The sequence below is a fragment of the Cynocephalus volans genome, chromosome 11 (genome assembly GCF_027409185.1).
Source record: "Cynocephalus volans isolate mCynVol1 chromosome 11, mCynVol1.pri, whole genome shotgun sequence".
NCBI lineage: Eukaryota > Metazoa > Chordata > Mammalia > Dermoptera > Cynocephalidae > Cynocephalus > Cynocephalus volans.
The window spans coordinates 4,799,177-4,818,170 of record NC_084470.1 but is presented as its reverse complement, the minus strand read 5'-3'; the positions used below and the strand labels follow the sequence as shown (position 1 = coordinate 4,818,170).

The following is an 18,994-nucleotide window of genomic DNA, read 5'->3' as shown; positions in this document are numbered from 1 at the left end:
GATCTATTCTCTTTTGTTTTACAGGCAAAGAAGCTGAGGCCTGCATGGATTGCTAGGATGTACCCAACTAAGAGATTATTTCAAGATATGTTTTAGGATTAAAACTTGGCTCTTTCCTCTCATCATCCTGCCTCACACCAGATTCCTAGAAGGAAATAGGAGACACATCAAGGTGTCCAGATGGCCCCTGGGATGCAGCTATGGGATCTGAGAGTTCCTAAAGACATGGGCTGCCTCAGCTATGCCCTCTTTATCCTGGAACTGGGTTTCTCTAGGGGCAATAAGCAGCCTGAGTTGGCTATCCTCTTGCAAGTCCCACCACGTGTTACGAATCCGGTTTAAGATGGTAAAAGTCTTGATTAGAGCCCTCAATTTCTAAGATGAAACAGCTAGAAGTGGGGAATGATATAACCGGATACTTACAAACATATCTCACCAGAATGAGAAAGGGACATGATAACCAAAAAACAGACAATTTACAAATCAGCACACACAGAAAAGTGAGAGATGTGAGGAGGAAGCAAACACAAGGTACTGGAAAGCAAGGCAAGAGAGAGACACCACATTCTAAGGACACCAGCATCAGACGAGGAAGGTTATGTCATGCCTCAGAATGATACCAACAGGTCAGGCTTGGCTTGCTCTCTCGCCTTAGACAAATGACCTGAAAAGTCCAAAAGTTGATGCAAGGATTGGAAGGTTTATTCAGATTACCGGTACTCAACTAAATGTCTAACCAAGCAAACAAACAAAGAGAAGAGAGGAGCAGTGGGGTCCAGGTTAGCCTAGTCCTAATTGGTGGGGCCAACCTATTCGGTTAACAGTAATTGATAAAAGCAGTTCTCCCCACTGTTTTCAGCATAAAGAAGAAAAGTATCATCTAGATTTAAATCAGAAAAACAAAGCATAGCCAGGAGCCCTCCAGGGTACAGAAGTGGATACAATCCAAGTAAACAGAAGAGGCTCAGAAAATCAGAGAAAGGTAAAGAGAATAAAGCATTGCCTTGTCAGAATTTAGGGCAGGGACTCCAGGAGAGAGATCTACCAGCAGCAGAGACAATGGGAGCAAAACAGTCCCAGTGTCCACTTGCCTCTTGCAGCTAGTCTTTTCTGGTGCCCAGAGCTTTCCAATTTTTGCCAGTGATTAAAATAGGCTCTCAGATTCCAAAGTCATAGAAATAAACAGTGTACCCAACAGTAAAGCAAGCAACGCTGTATTAAAAGAGGAGATAGACTTATGCATAAGAGGGGTAGCGACATAAAGCTAGCCCCCCAAGGGGAGCTGTTTATGGTCTTTTAAGTTAAGGGGTGTAGGCCAGCGTCACTGGAGGTGGTCCATTCTGTTCTTCCTGGTTGCGTCAGGGGCGCATGCTCAGTAGGCAGTGGTGTTCATCACTGTCACCCCGGGAGGGTCTTTGTAGCAGTCACCTTGATGCTTCCTGTGCAGGTGGGAATTCCAAAGGGGTCTTAAGATTAATCTGTAACTTTTACAGTTATAGTAAACAAGCCTTGGGGAGGGGTTTTGCAACTCAGTAAATATGTTTCTTCTCTTATCTCAGTCAGGGCAGCCCATGGGGTAATCATTTGCCCTGAGGGGTCTCATGACTGAGGAGTGGAAAAGTAACAATGTGTCCTCTGCAGGGAAAATGGAGTAGGTTTGGTTCACAGGCCTGGCTTTACTCTGTTTCAAGACCTGGAGAATCGACATGTCAAATTCAACCAGTTATTCAAACTTTCATAAAATAAAAAGTTCTCCTCAATTGTGCTTGAATGAGGTTTCCTATATTTTAAAAACACCCCAAAGGTGATTTGTAGATAAGATGTTCTAAAAAAAAGAAAAAGCTATGGCTCACTGTCCTGTACTTCATGTCACTGGTGCTGTGAGGTATGTCACTTTTACCCTGGAAGGTGAAGGTGGAATGCTAAGGACTGTGACTTTCTAAGAGGTTACTAAAAGGTCATCGCCTTTAGTAGGGGAGGAGCACTGGCCGAGGGCAAGGTTGGGGAGCTGATGCACATGCGACCCTACAGCTGCCAGAGCTGGGAAACTAAGAAGCACCATGGGAAGTTTAATAAAGTCAAGATCAAACAAACATTTCTTTGGCAAGCTGCCCACTACCATTTTGTTCACATTTCGAATAAATTGTCTTCCCTTATGCTGAATATGCTCCAAGTTAAATACAATGTCTAGAAAAAAACATTTCTAAAATCTGGACTATTGGATTGAATTTTAATATGTCTATACATCACATCCAAATTAGTAATTGAAGCAACAGGAAATTACTGAATAGAGAAATTTTAGGGAAAAAAGTCAGTCATTTCAAAGTAATAGGTGAAAAGTTCTATATAGAATTTAAATAAAATCACCCAAACAATTGTTTGGTATTACTTCAAATAAGAAAAGCTTTCCTGAGTCAAGGAGTCAGATTTTGCCAGCAAAATCCTATTAATGTACCAACTGAAATGAGTGAAATGTTTTAAAAGGAAAGAAAAACAAAAAAGAGGCTTATGTGTGAAACTCTACAAGGCCTTTCATAGATTTTCCAATATCATCAGGGCAACAATGGAGAAGAATTTTGAAACAATTGCAATAATACTACTGCCCTTTGAGAGTTAAGACTATAAAATCAACACATAATGAGTAGAGTAGATGTACTATGCCCTTAAAGAAACAAAACAGCCCACAGGCCAAGCAGTCACACGAACCTAAACCTGGCAGGACAGGTGTTCCAGTCTGGAGGAGAAGAGGGAATGACCCATCAGAACGGGGGTGGGTCGGTCAGAAAAACACAGGACAGAGGTGTCACAAGCAAATGGTGGCCAGGCCCATCCTGGCACTCTTCAAGGGAGGGTGCAGTGCCTGTTGGATTTAAGTATCTCCAGTCCACTGGCCAGGTTTTTCCTATGATTCATATGGCTCAGAACAATTTAATTTAATACTTCCCTGCATGCCTCTCACAACCTTTTTCTAATTCCATGCTTCCTATTAAAATGGGATGTTGCACATAGGAAAACTTGGTCAGGTTGAAATGAGCATTCTGACATGGCAGCTAAGGAGCTGACTGCAGATACGGAGCCTTGCATCCACCTGCGCGAGGCAGAGCCACTGTCAATAGGGCTCTGTAAACAAGTCAGGTTTCTCAGTCAACAAGGAGGGCTGGACTCCAAACCTAACAGTCACCAATGTGATGCCACCAAGAAGCTTTTTGAGAGGAGGATGTGTAGTCATGTCCTGGTGACCCTCAGTGACATCCTGAGGTAAAAATCTGCTCTTTGGGAACTTCCAGAGACATCATTCAGATGCCATCTCAGTGACGGTTAGCCACCCAGTATTTCTCCAATATTTCTTTATAAACTCACACGTATCAATAATGTTCCTTAACTAGAAAGTACACCACAGTTAACAACAGGCTCATACCAAAGCTGTATTCACTAAATTTGACTATGCAATGGCAATACAACATTTGCTTATTCTAAATCTGACTTTCAAGTATTTGGGTATAACTACTAATTCACACTCGATAAAAGGCAGGGGAGGCACATAGTTTAGCTAAAGGTTTTTAATAAGTACATAAGAACTCAAGATGTATAATTAAGTTCTGAAAATTCTGACATATGTCCTTTTAATTAAGCAAATATGGCTAATATTTGGATTTCTAAAAACTAACAAGTGCAATAAATTTGAAATCAGGTTTAACATTCACCACTCATTATCAATACATGCCTTGCCAGAAAAAACAGATAAACAAAACGCATCTTTAAAAACTATGAGAAGGCAAATGCTAATAACAGATTATAATCATAATGGAAGGTTTTGACAGTTTACTTATTTAATTTATTTGATATTTTAGAGACACAAATATGGATACAGATTTTCCAAATACTATAAGTTTTTAAAAAGATAATTATTTTTAACCCTACAGTCATAGACTAGATGCTGTTTTGAAGAGATAAGCCATGTTTACAAAACTGATTATAAAACTAGACCACCAAAATACATCTAATTCAATAAATCTTTCAATAAGGAACTGTACAGGAAACAAACAATGCAAAAATAGAAATTCATAACATAGCAGTATTTTCTAAATTAACTATTGGAATAAAAATATTTTAAAAATAAAACAACAAACTCCTTGAAAATAATGACTCTAAACAGTGGAAAACTGTCTTTACTTTTAAAATAAAGAATAGAATTATAGAATTAGGTATTTAAATAGTAAAGTTAGAAAGACTACAACTATCTTATGAGAAACACTATAAATAACAAGAGAAAGTATGAATATGATTTATAAATCCAAAAGGAGAATGATGATAATTGTTGCAAACTGGATGGTGGGTAGAATGTGAGTCATTATACTAAGCTCTCTACTTTTGTACATAAATAAGCATTTCCATAAACAAATTGAACATTTACAAATAAAACCAAGAATTAGTCCCTTAAAAGAGCAAATATAAACCTAAATTTGAGAGGGGGGTACTAATAAAAGAATACAAGGTACCACAATAGAAAACATTATTTTCCAGGTGTAAGACTCTACACTAATTACATTTGAAAACCTTAAAGTTAATATTTTGGAAATATATACATTACATAAGTAGTAGTAGATGGCCTGAACAGAATGAACCATCTCTAAAAAGAAAACAGCAAAAGTTAACAAAAGAATTACCTGGCAATGGGACTAATTGGAGTCAGGTAGTTATGTAGGTGTTTCAAATTTGAATAAAAGGTAAATAAGATCCTGTATACTGATCCAGAATATTAAAAAGGAAAGCTGTCCTACCATTAAGTAAAGCTAGCATAAGACTGACATTATCTGACTAAGAACACATAACAACCAAGGAAGAAAAGACCATAATATACAACACCAAAAGAAAAGTATAATTAACCCCACATATTAACCTAGTATTATATGTTATATAACAGTGTATATCATATATTAACATAATAACAAAATGAATAGCTTCCTTACACTGAGATTTACTGTGTCAAGCACAACGCTGAGTACTTAAGATACATTATGTCATTTAAACCTCAGAACAGCTCCCACAAGAAGGACCAACATATTAGAACCTATTCCAAAAATATCACATAATTAAAAATTCATAATATAAAAATTAAACCTAATAGGAGGACAGACATTTCTGTGTACCCTTTAAAATGTTTTACTGCATTTCAAAAGCATGCATGAACACAACTAACAATTCATTTGGGCCAAAAGCTTTGAAATTATGTACATTTTGATTGGTTTTTAATACTGGGGGACTTGGATTATTTCAAACTTGGTGGGTGGGGCAACTCTTCATTTCTATAGATATCTACTGTTTTCTGTTACACTTAAAATGTGGCTCTCCAAGTTTGTTACTCTTCAGGTTTTAAAAGAGACATAGAGAAATACATCATTGACAGAAGAAAAACAACAACGTGAGGTGAAAGAAAACTGGCAACTGACAGCCTCAGGAAACACGGAACAAGAGGCAGTACAAGAAGAATGTGTGTCAAGTCTTCATGGGCTATATGTGTAAAAATGTAGAGCAGATTTTTATTTATAACTAGAAGTCAGAAATCTAAACTAGAAAAGGAAATGTCCCAAATATTAAGCAATCTAAACTAGAAAAGGAAATGTCCCAAATATTAAGCATTAGCTCAATTAAAAAAAAAAAAAAAGGCACTGAGTCAACACCAATAAATTTTTTACAGAGCTAATTCAATTCATGAGATCATTTATTAGTTTTCTAGGACTTTCAGATAGAGCTCAAACTCCTTAATTTTGCCCAATCTATCACATGGCCTCCTTCTGCCTATTTCTCCAGAATCACTTCACTGTGCTAAAATCACAAGCAGTTCCCAAAGGCACTCCATCCTCAACGACCTCTGCTGCACTTCTCTCTACCTGGAGGGCTGCTCTGCTCATCTCATGGTTCTAACTCATTTGACAAGGCTCAACTCAAAGCCCACTCCCTCAGGGAAGCTTTTCCTTCCTCCCTTCTCTTCTATACCTCTCTGCTCCATCAGAGAACAAACAGCATATGCACACCTCCATAATGACATGTATCATGCTGCATCAAGATTGCATATACGCTGGGTAAGTTTAATAGGGCCTTGGGGAAAAGGATTAGAGGAAGGCATCCAAGTTTCACCTTGGGTGACAAGTACCTGGCGTCCTCGAGTAAAGGTAACATGGCCTGGAACAGATGAGCACTCTGTTCCAAAGGGCACATTTGTATTATCATTATGGCCAATTATGAGTTCCCATATACTGTTACATGTAGAACCTCCAGATCTAAGTGTTAGCAGACAAGGTATGGTATCATAAACCAGGTAAGATATCTATACCTACAACCATCCTTTCTCAGGATGGCAAACTGGTGTGTATCTTATCAGAGGGGCAAGAACTTCCCCTATTGGTATCAATAACTCTTCTGTCTTTTCGCCCACAGTGTTGCCTGCAGGAACTGCACCAGAGTAGCGTGATCAATGCATCTGCCTGCTGAATATGCACTGAACTGCTCATGTGTATGACTGCAAGATTTGCATGGAGGATCACACCAATGGTGACTACTAACCCGACATATGCGGCTAACAGTTAAAAGGACAGAACTGCTTGGACAATAGGTTATGTAAATGTAAGGGTCATTTATCCTCTGGACGCTAGATTATAGGACCCTGAAGGGGTAGATCATTGGGAAAATGGAACAATTTGGTCAGGCTCCCCTCTCCTCAGGGCCGGATAGGGGCTGTTCTGTAAACATTGTGTGTGTGTGTGTGTGTGTGTGTGTGGGTGGGTGGAGTGAGTGTGCCCACAAGGCACCACTTTGGCTGGTGTGTAATGCCTCAGGCACCTGCCCTGTGTGGTCATGTTTTTTCTAGACCTGCAGCTTCCAAGGACTGTGTGGAGAGATCTGGCACTCACCACCTGAACCAAGTAATCAAACAGTATCGCCAGTACTAGAACAAGCTGACATTATGTGCCTTCTGATGGCTACAATAAGTACATAACATCAGTCATGATATATCCTTGCCAAAAATGTTTAATTTGCATTTAGTCATAATGACACAATCAGACAAACATAGGATATGGGACATTCTACAAGACAATTATCCTGGACTCTTCAGAGAAGTCACTGTGCTGAAAAACAAAACAACAAAAACAGTGTAGTGGCGTGAATACTCTTCAAAGCGAAGAGTATGAAGAGAAACAACCACTAAATGCAATGCACAAGCCTAGACTGAATCTTGAATTAAAAAAAAAAAAAAGAAAAAGCTACAAAAGACAATTGGGGAACTGATTATAGTTCAGTATTCCAGTTATGTAGGAGAATGCCTTTATTCTTAGGAGATGCATGCTGAAGTACTGAATGTTAAGTGCCATGTTGCAACTTACTTCTGATTAGTTCAGAAAACATAAGGACATGAAGATGTTTTGGGATATTGTTGTTATATCTATATCTATCTATATATACTATATACACAATATAAATGTTTAAATATAAAATGTGTATAGTACACATATTCATATGTAGCATATGTATAGTATAGCAAAGAAAGTAAAGGCAAATTTTAATTAAATCATTAAATTAACTTTACCATAAGAATATGTCACCTTTAAGAGCACAGGGTAAGAAACCAGAATCATCCTTGAAAACATCTTAAATCATTCTATAAAATAGAATGCACATGGATTCTGTACACATACCTTTGTACAATAATTCTTATGTACATGAGAGTTTGAGATGCACTAATAGACAAAAAGGAAAACCCATATAAGACTTCTGGGCACCATTCTGCCCTTAATACAACTATCGAATTACCTAGACACAAATCGGCATTGGTTGAAGACTTCTAAAGTGCTTTTGAGTGCAGACAGGAGTCATTCTGTCTGAATTCTGAAACAATGTTACTTATATACGTGATAATGGCCTTTTGTTGTTGCTGTTGTTATAAGGCTTAAGTGAAATCAGCAGAGTCACATCATGCAATGGTTTGGGGTCTAAAGTTTGCCAAGGTCATTAGCGAAAATGTACTCAAGATATCATTTTACTGCAAGACTTTAAAAGCCAAGTTTCTCCATTTATTCCCTAGATTAGAACTCAAATTCTCCCCACACACTATGAGAGAGACAGATAGTTTACTAACCATCACCCACCAAGGCTCAGGCACATCATGTGCTATTTAATTCACGTAGCTGGCTGGCACCTACATCTTACCTGCACTTTCTTCTGTTCCTCCCTTACTTTTCCTTAAGTATTTAGACAGTCCAGCTCTATGGCACTATGTACATATAGTATTTCCATGGTTTCACTCTGAATGTTTATTTCCTAGGCCTCATTTTTTCCAGTGTTATTTAAATTTGTTTGGGATATAGCTAATGCTTTTATTCCATCCTGATAAATCTGCTCACTCTTCCCTGCTTTGTGATTCTCCCTCTTCACACACACACACACACACACACACACACACACAAGGTGAAGGCTGCCTATGAAAACGCTGTCATTTCTTGTAGCTTGTCTCCTGCAATGATTTCTGTTAACACCAGCAGATGAAAGTAACTCTGTACATAAACAGAATTTAACCTTTCAACAATGTGCTTTAAGTCTCAGATTTATTTAGAAATGAAGATCAATGACTTAGAAAACTTGAAGGATAAGAAAAACATGTTATGGTGCTTTTTAAGTAAGTCACTCCTCTGACAAACACTAATTTGTCTACTGAACCCAAACCTGTTCTTACAGCAACTTAATTTCTAAGTAATCTACTTCCTATAGCAATATTAAAAATATCACTGAACTTTTATTTTACATGCAACAAAGAGAAATATTAAGATTTAGAAATAGCTGGGTAAATGCATACCAATGTTTAATTTATGAGATAAACCTAAAATATATATTGAGGTGAATCTGGATGTGTACTGTAAGATATAAGAACTGCACTGGAGAGCATCTGGAAATTCAAAAATTGCCAGGAATATACCAAATCTACTTAAATAACTCCACCAGTATGTTTGAGAACCAAAATTGTGTCAGGTGCTCCTCAGAGCACTGGGGATATGGTGATTAAAAACCGAAAAAAATCTCCCACCCCTCACAAAGTTCCCCTTCTGCAGGAAGGGAAGGGAAGATAAACAAAGGAGGGCTGGGAACACTCTGATCTTAAATGGAGTTGTCAGGATGCTCTCACTGAGAAGGTGGCATCTGAGCAAAGACTAGCAGGAGATAAGGGAGAAATGCCGGTAATATCAGGAAGAACACCTAGGAATCACAGGGAAGTGGCTAAAGGTGTACACGCCCTTCAGTAACTATCCTTCATCCCAAAGACAGGAATTAAGAATGTGTTCACACACCCTTCATAGGCCTCTGTATAGACCTACTTTTCTATACAGAGAAAACAGAAAGTGGTTTCCAAGCAGCCGGCTGGTGAGAAGGCAGCAAAGTCAACATCGCTGTTCAGAGAGAAGCCAGGTTTCTCTGCATTCCACAACACAAGACTTCTTCTCTGGAGGGTGGGAGACCAGCATTACTGAAAATGTCACTCCAGCTGACAGAACCACACTCCACTCATTGCCCCGTTGGTGGCTCTGTGACTGGTGGAAGTGGCACACTAATAGCAGTGCTGGGGAAGATACAACATCAGCTGCCCTTGGAGTTGCTGGAGATCAAGCTCCTATTTCACGAACCAGAGCAGGTCAATGAAAGGGCGTGCCATTCACATCTATGCCCATGCATATCTACCAACAGACAGAAGTTACAGAAGTAATCTCCTATAATTTGATATACAAGGATGGCACACAGGTCCAAAAAGAAATTACTAATCCCTACCAAAGATGAAGGTTTGCAGTCCAAAGCTTAGTGCATGTGAGACAGGGAAAATCAATCTCAAAATCTTGATGACTAGATTTAAAAAAACATCAGTACCCTTTTGTCTTTTTCATCAGACTTCTTAGGCAATTACATAAAAAACCAGACCCTAAAGAGATCAGCATCAAATGGGACTCTGGGACCACCTTTGTCAGCCTAAATTGTGCTTCAGAAAATAGAACAACATAAATGAAGACTACTAACCATGTAAGAGTCAATGTAACTACAGGCCAATACATCCAGAAAATGGACTGTGCTTTACAGTCTAATAATGAGAACAGGCTCAGAGCACGTGTCAGAGGCAGTGAATATCACAAAAGTAGAACAATCTGTTTAAGCTCACAAGGTTCTCAATTAAGGTTTGAAACTACTCCCTTCTTGAAAAATTTGCTCTCAATTTAACAAAAGATAACAGCAAAAAGATACTTTGTAATTAAAAAATCAAAAATAAAATTACAAGAATGCCTAAAACAAATATTCATATACGTACACTGCCTGTAAATATTTTTTAAATGTTTAAGGTAAGAATAATTAACCAAAAATGATCTTGTTTGCAGCTTTTATTAAGAAAATGTGTTAAATTTGATTCTCTTGCTGGCTCCATCCTCCAAACACTCCTAACTGGTGAGCAACTCAATGCCCTTATTGTGTCTCATCGGCCTCCTTCACTGTTTTCTCAACCACCTCTCATCCACACTACTGCAATAACTCAGTCTCACTGAGCTCCGGAACATTCGTCACTGTACCCTAGACATCAGTGCCTCACCGGGCGCACCAGCTGAGCTTTCCACTCTTGGTTCCCTGCATAGGAGGAGCTTTGACATGCATGTCTTTCTCATACTTACTCCTCTGCATGGAATGCTTTTTCCTCCAACCAGCAACGTATTAACAGCAATAGTCTATTCACTGTTCTAAAAAGCTTAAGTATCACTTCCTCAATGAAAGGTTCTCTGATCCCCTATGTATAATATATATTCCATATATCTTTCTTTAGAGCACTTCTAATATTTCACATACATTTCACATATTGTTCACACATCTTCTCAGTACTATACCAAAAGCTCCCAGAGAACACATCTGTATCCTTAGTACCTGGAGAAATACATGGCATGTGCTCCTTAAATTCATGAAGTACAAATATCACCGTATAAAAGTATGGGGTCTGGGTACTTGCTAACTAAAGGTAGACAAGTTTACACATATATTTGGAGTTTCAACACATTATGTTAGATCAAAAATATTTAATCTCCAGTTACTATAAAGGATGATGAAATTAATAAAAATGCCCACCCCCGCAACTAAATTGATTATCTCTTTCTGATATATTTTGAATGCTATTTAGTGAAGTCCCTCTAACACACTACAAAAACTGATACAAATCTATGGAGAAACAGAAAGAAATCCCCATGAGTGGGAACCTACCTGATTCAAACACATGGACATATGTATTCAGAACCTACCACGTGTAAAAACACCATGCTAGCTGCTGCAGGGGAGACGCTGATACAGACAGCACATGGCTCCCATCCTTAAATATCCTTTAGCAAAGGAGGTAATAAGCTGCATAAATAATTAGAGAACGAAGTTTAAGATAATTAAAATACCTTACAAGACTGAACTTCAGTTTTTTGTGACCAGAAAATGTTTCATAAAAACTCTGGCCTCAGAGGAAATGTGTGACTGAGAGAGACCAAAGTTGCTCCGCTCAGAGGCGGCATCGGGTGAGTGAGCACCGGAGTCGCCACGTGGCGAGGGTCCAGAGGGGTGGCGGGACGGCGCATGGAGGGCGCGAGGGCGGGCACGAGCGTGCGCGGGCCGTCACCCGAGGACAAGCGGGCCGACGGGGAGGCCAGGGCCCTGAGAACGAGTACGAAGCTGCAAGGTGGGCAGGAGCCCACTGGCCTCGCACGCTGTCCCAGAGCCTCATCCCCGGGAGTTAAACATGGACTCTGCTGGCTGCTGGCTGTCCCCAAAGCGAGGTCTGGCTGTGGTCCACTTCTCCAGGATACAGCCCTTCAATTCCAGAATTTGTCTTCTCAAAGTCCAATAAAATATCTGTTTTAACAGGTGGACAAGTGGAGGTCATGAAAGAAATAGGTGTCAACAATGCTTTCAAAAGTCATGAAAGACAGGGAACTTCCAGCCTGAGTCTTCACTGAGTAGCACAGCACTAACGTTTCAGAGTGTGCCGGCGGCCCGCCTGAATTTCCACTCTGGTCTGGAAGTCCCGCCCTGCCATCACATTTCCACAGCCTTAGATAAAGGGCACCTTTTGTCCTCCTTTCCCCCACTGAGTGAATGCACACTTCCCTGCAGCACACAACACACTGCCGCTACGTCTACACAGAGACTGCATACTGATGGCCCGGTGCCACACTGCCACACACCAGTGACGATGTTTGTCTGATGGCTTGAACAATGTTTCTTACACACTCAACTATTACTTGCCAATATTAAAAGATGAGAGTTTTTCACATAAATAAAATCCAGATTTTTAGCTTCTCTTGATAAAGAGGCAATTCTGGCCACACTCCTCAGTCCACAGCATGTCCCCAGCCACCGCACTTACTTCCAGTCCTGCCTGGTCCCTGGCAGCATTTACTTTTCCTCCTGGCTTACTGGGTCTTTGGATTTCTAATAGTCAGTGGCCAGTCTGAGCTGGTAGTTGTGTGAACCAAGAGCACAGCCTGGTTTCACATCCTCTCAGTACAGCTGCTTACTAGTTGTGTAACCTTAACAGTAGTGCCCCCTTATCCAAAAACATTATATGGAAAATTCCAGAAACAAACAATTCATAAGTTTTAAATTGCACGCCATTCTGAGTAGAATGACAAAATCTCACACCATCCCACTCCATCTCTGCTTCATCACAAGAAGGGTGAGTACAGTACAATAAGGTATTTTGAGACAGAGGCCATATCAACATAACTTTTGTTACAGTATACTGTTATAACTGTAAAATTGTTATTAGTTATTGTTGTTAATCTCTTACTGTGCCTAATTTATAAATTAAACTTTATGACAGATATCTACGTATAGGATAAAACATACTATATGAGGTACTTCGAAAAGTTCATGGAAAGATTCAGATTACCTTTTACTCCGTTTTTCCATGAACTTTTTGAAGTACCTTTCATCCACGGTTTCAGACATCCACTGGGGGTCTTGGAATCCCTGAGGATAAGGGGGGGACTACTGTACTTAATCCTTCTATGCCTAAGTTTCATCTTCTGTAAAACGGGGACAATAATACTACATCTTACCTTAGGGGGTCTTTGTGAGGAAAAAATTAGTTTATATAAAACAGTGGTTCTCAGTGGGGTTGTAGGCAAATGAGGGAGGATTCTGTCCCCTCCTCATCATCCCAGGGACATTTGGCAATGCCTGGGGACATTTTTAGTTTTCACAACTAGAGGAGGTATCGCTGGCATCTAGTGGGTAGAGACCAGATGCTGCTAAACATTCTACAATGCACAGGATGGCATCCACAACAAAGACTTACAGCCCAAAATGTCAATAGTGCTGAGGATGAGAAACCCTGACATAAGCATTTAGAACCGCTCCTGGTGCAGAGGAAGCCCTCTGTAAGCATTAGGTATTATCAGTAACACCAAAAGCAAGTCCTGGCTGGTTGCTCCCACTTCAGCTGGAGAAGCACCTAATATCTCAAGAGTTCCTTGTATTACCTTTGATGAATTTAACATAATGCACAAATAGAAAATGGTATTTGAAATTCCCTTTGTTCCACATCATTCATTCCATAAGCAAGTGGTTAATTAAAAAAATAAAAATTATGAGAATATATTTTCCTGACACAAAAAGCAAACATGAATATGCTTTGGTGAGCAATAATGCACAGTATTTGAAAAGCATCCTGTCCTGGAAAACACAGGATATGGAAATGTGTGATTACTGTAACTCAGAAGGTACTAGGCCAAGTTCCTTCAAACTCCAGATTTAATACACTGAGATGCTAACTCTCTAGTCCCAAGGTATTTTCTGGAAAACTGTGACTAGAAATGAAGTAGAAGAGAAGGGTTTTAAACTAAATACCCTCCTAAATCTGACACTACCCCAATGCCTGTCCAGGAATATCCTACAGGCTCAAATAGCTCAGAGTCAGGGATCCCTGGTGAGAGTTCAGGCTTTGATCTTCATTCACAACAAGAGTACCTTCCAGATCCAGGTCAACTCACAAAGCAAGCAAAACAATCCAAAGGCTTGAGGTATGCTTATACATAGTTTAAGGACCGCCAGGAGTTGTGACACAGGACAGCAGAGTCCATGATGGCCTGCAAAAAGCCCTCCTGCTGTGAACCAGAAGCTGACCAGGCTTCTTACCCCCGCACTACAAGTAAGGGAAGGTCCCTGGGCTAGTCTCTCTGGGCCTCCATTTTCTCATCTATAATATTAAAATGTGGAAATCAGTTATTTTCCTATACCATAAACACAGAGATCATTGATTTTATTTGTAATAATGTGCCTTCAACATTTTCAGCCCAAAGATTTGAGTTCCTCTCAAGGGATCTCATTGGTAACTGTAGAATTCAGACCCTTAACTGAAACAGGAAAGAGTTTCTGTTGAATCAAAGCCAAGAAAAGCATAACAGCGCCTCTCTCAAAGATGAGGTAATAAAAGTGTAAATAAAAGTAGAAGCCTCTTCAATCTGCAAAAACTTTGCATGTAAAACACAAATTGTTAAATCTTTTAAACCCAAATCAACATATAACACCCATGAAAATAATAGTATATCACCAAAGATATCAAGATTGGTAAACTGTGTCAAAAAGACTCCCAAAAGTGAAAAGACTAGGCTTCCATTAGAGAGACACAGGAAATGTTTTACTGAGAAAGCAGGATTTGAGTGGACTTAGAAGGACAAGGAGAAATTTGACTCACTGAAGTTGTCCATCCATAGGGCATTCCAGGCAGAATGTAAGTAATGGCCATGAAGCTGGAAAGCTCAATGTAAAGGACAGGAGGCCCCTTAGGGGCACTGGGTTAACAGTGGAAAGACAGCACTATAATTTAGGATCAAATCACGATGGCCTTCATGATCTTCAGAATGTGGACATCAGTTTCACGAACAATCTTAAGGGACAGAGATATTTGGTCAAAATATCCAGTTTTGATATTTTGGCTTAAAGAGCAAAAGCTCTCTTTTGCCTAAATTTAAATATCTTCCAACATTTAAGAAAGAAGATGCTAAATCCATTAACATTACTCTAATTCAACTAATAAAAAAGAGAATACCCATTAAGTTACAGATAGACAAAACACCATCCAGAAAGAAAATCAAGCTATTTATTAGTCTACTATAATTCATCTACTATATTCCAATCGTAATTACTAAAATAAACAAGCCTTAGAAATAAATGGGTATTTTTAAATTTTAGAACCACAATAATCCATTCTTCAACCATATTATTTATAAAGTGATTTCTACTTATTTCTTAACACATTGCTAAGAAGAGAAGTTGCATCACTGAGCCAGCCCAAGGACTTCCTCAGTTATGGGAAGAAACTCCACTTGCTCAAAAAAACTGGGAGCCAGCAAACTCTAGGCAATCTTCCCACACTTATCAGCATAAGGTTAAAGCTGGGGAAACAGTAAGAAATCTTAAACTCTCTTTCAAACATTTCCAAGATAAAAAAAAATTTTAAATGTCGTTTTTAAAACATAGCTTTCTTTCTACTAGCAGAAACCAAAGATTCTTCCGGAGAGTTTACACCTACTCATTGCTCAGAAAACGGAAAGAAAATAAAGCAAAGGATTATTTTAGCCCAAGAAGAAACATTGTCTCATCTTTTTAAAATTACCTTTTATGAGCTTATGGAGAGTAAACTCAAGATACTGAAATACTATATTTTTATATACTGTACACAGAGACCCCTTGTTATGGGACTTTTGTGAAGGAAATATAGCAGAAAAGACCCTGTGCTGAAAATCAGCAGGATGAGAATTTGGCACCAGTTTTGCCACTATCTGCATTATGTTCTGAAAATCACTGAACTTCTCTGGGTCTTGACAGCCACCCCTGTAATCTGACAGGACTGAACTGCATGATCTCCAAAATGCCACATCATAAAACATAATTTTAAATAATACAGAGTTGTAGTTGCTATTAAACATTCAGAGGGGTGAAGTAGAATAAATTAGGCTTTGGAGGAAGGTTAATGAGAGTTCAAATCCAAGCTCCATCAGTACTAGCTGAGACCTTAAGTGTAAGTGTCCTTTACTATCAAAAAGGTATAACGTGTTGGAAGAATTAGAAGGTATGTAATGTACCTGGCACTTTGTAGGAACTAAACAAAGGGTCTGCAATACAAATTCCAATGGAAAACGATAATCCCCTTGACAAGGCAGTTACCTAGAGCTTGGCTTGGAGAAGATCAGGGACTAACTGCCAGTGCTTTCCAAATGGAAAACAGTGAAGATAACATTGGAGAGGATTCATGGTTGGGAGAGTAGGGAGGATAAAAACAGGGAGCTGAAGATAAGCAAACACTTTGAGTCATGTACATGAAAACCAGGAAAGAAACTGCATGGGATACAATGTTGTAGGAAATAAGACATTTTTTCATTAAAAGGACATCTGGAGAAAAAATATATATAGTGAATTACTGCAATGCTTTCATAACCAAAATAAAGCAGAAAGATGGTTAGATTCTGAGTGTCACTAAAAGAAAACAAGGAGGACTCTGAAATATACAAATCACCTTCCTTTCCCTGTCTGCAATGCTCACACAGGACATAGATGATCCAGTTCCTGCCCACCTCTCCAGTATCACTTACCACTGTCCCCCCACCTCACTCTCCCCTAGGTTCACTCTGCTCCAGCCACACTGGCTTCCCTTCATCCCTGGAACACGCCAAGTTCATTCTTCTTTTAGCTTCCTTGCACTGTTACATCTGCCTAGAAACTTCCAGCAGATCTTCCCATGGCTGACTTACTTCTAAGCATTCAGGTTTCACCCGAACTGTCACCTCCTCAGGGGAGTCTTCCCTGACCACCACATCTAACCCCACACACCACAGTCACATTCAAGCTCCTTACCCTGTAATAGCTTTTATAGAATTTATTACTAACCAAAATTATCGTTTTGGTTTACATGTTTATTTTATCTCCAGCAAAAATCTTCACCAAAAAGTAAGGTCTTTGAGGGCAGGAACTTTAAATCGTTTACTATTCAATTTCCAACACCTAAACAACACATGGCACAGGTATTCATCAGATAAACTGTCCAATGTGAACATAAGTTAGGAAAAGTCCACAAAAAGTTTTCATTTCATTTCTTTAATGCAGTTTTATGCAATATAATAATGCAGTCTAAAGAGAATAAGTTCTTCATGAGAATACAAAATACTATATACGTAGGCATATTATTCTACATAGTGCACAGTACACATTTTCACTTACGAGTATGAATCATCCATCACCTTATTATTAGGATCCATAAATAAAAGATACCATAAGTTGTTTTGTTTTGTGGGATCCTGCTAGTAAGAGGTGTATGGGTAGATGGTATCCAGATGGGAATTATCTTTAAGAACCCTTCCCAACGGAGAAACCTGAGATGAACAAACTGGACCCATTCTACTGTATTTAGAGGTTAGACTTGTTACTTTGTTACCTTGCTAAACTTATCCAAACTATTACTCAGTGATTCCCTCTGTATGACATGGGGAACAATCGCCTTATTAAGTGAATAAGAAAAGTTCCACAATGTCAACCCATGTTTGAATTAAAAGAGAGAGAGAAAAAAATTCCTTTCTAACCCTAGACCAAAAGTAAGCACTCTCCTGAGATCTCAGAAAATGGCCAGCTGTCCTTGAGTGGGCAGAGCAGTGAACCGAAACCATGGCCTGCACATTCATGACTCGTGGTTCCATTTCTATTTTTTGTTGGTTTTAAACACGGCTTTTCTTGATGAACAGAAAAGGCCCGTAACCGACCGTGACTGGATACACCCACGCATCACCCCCAGTCACCACTCCTGGTCACTCTGGAGGGCCCCAGGCGCCAGCTCGAGGCTGGACCCCAGAGGGGAAGCATGGGGACCTCACGACCCGCATCCATCCCCGAATCCCGGCCCAAGCCCCTGGGAGGGGGGGGCTAGGCGTGCTGCGACTTCTCTGTTGTTTCCATGACGAGCACAGTGGCCCTGCCCCTCCTCCTCCGCCGGAGGCTCGCGCAGGGCTCAGCAAACAGAAAGGAACGCCCGGGCTATGGTCTCCGTCCGCGGGCCTCTAGCGAGCCCCGGACAAGCCATCTGACCCCGGGGCCTCGGTTTTCCAACCTGTCACACAGGGCGACCACAAACCCAGCCTACCTCATCGGGCGGTTCTGGGCCGGCCGCCCCAGGTTGACCCGGGGACCGCGGCTCCGTGGTCGCGCCTGCCGGGCCCTCGCGGGCGGTGGGGCGGGGCTCGGCGGGGTGTGACTCAGGCCACCTCCGGCAGGCGACGCGCAACCCACCGCGCGCAGACAGCCGCCGTGGGGACCACCTCAAGTGCCCGGCCCGGGACGTCAGCACGCTGACGTTGACGCACGGAGGCCGCCTCTAGTTCCAGGCACCGAAGACCCGGCTGGGGTCGACGTGCCCCCAAGGCGGAGCTCACCGATTGGACGGAGACACCTGTCAGTCATCTCGTGGCCTGTAAGCGACTTGAGAAGGCGGGAGGAGGCGAGCCAGCCCGCCCGAGGAAGGGGCGGGAATCTGGGTCTCCGGCTTGGAAAGCGGAGCTGGTCGCACCTGCTGTCCTCACACGGTTTAGAAAGCGTCTGCTTCCTCTTCGTGGGGGATCCTGCTGCTTCCGCTTTCCTTCTGGCACTGGGGTGATTCAGGCTCCGATTGCGGAAATCACGGGCACCTCTCTGTGAGTTCTCCAGGGAAAAACATTGACCGTTCCCTTTCTGTGGCGGGATTCTGCTCCACTGTGAATCGTTCTCGATTCCCCGAGTCCCAAGCAGCAGACCGTTTCTCTGCCCTCCTGTTTCATAAGTAACACCTCGATCTTAGTCACATGGGATTCTGTTTGTACGTTTGTTGTCCCACGGAACTGAGTATCTTTTAATTATTATTTGTTTGTTTTTCCCTAGTAGGTGCTGCTGTTATATCGTTTACATGTTTAAACGT

The 18,994-nt window shown here is 40.6% G+C and overlaps 1 protein-coding gene across 5 annotated transcripts in view; it reads right to left on the bottom strand.

Moving 5' to 3' along the window:
* STARD3NL (STARD3 N-terminal like) overlaps positions 1 to 18,411 on the bottom strand; it is a 51,039-nt gene extending 32,628 nt beyond the window's left edge. For 2 of the 5 annotated variants that reach the window (XM_063114822.1, XM_063114823.1), the window contains exon 1: positions 18,188 to 18,408. The gene's annotated coding sequence lies outside the window, so the exon portion shown is untranslated. Of the gene's footprint in view, positions 1 to 18,187 lie in introns of all 5 variants that reach the window. The other 3 variants (XM_063114820.1, XM_063114819.1, XM_063114821.1) reach the window with 3 other exon arrangements.
* Positions 18,412 to 18,994: the final 583 nt, after the last annotated feature.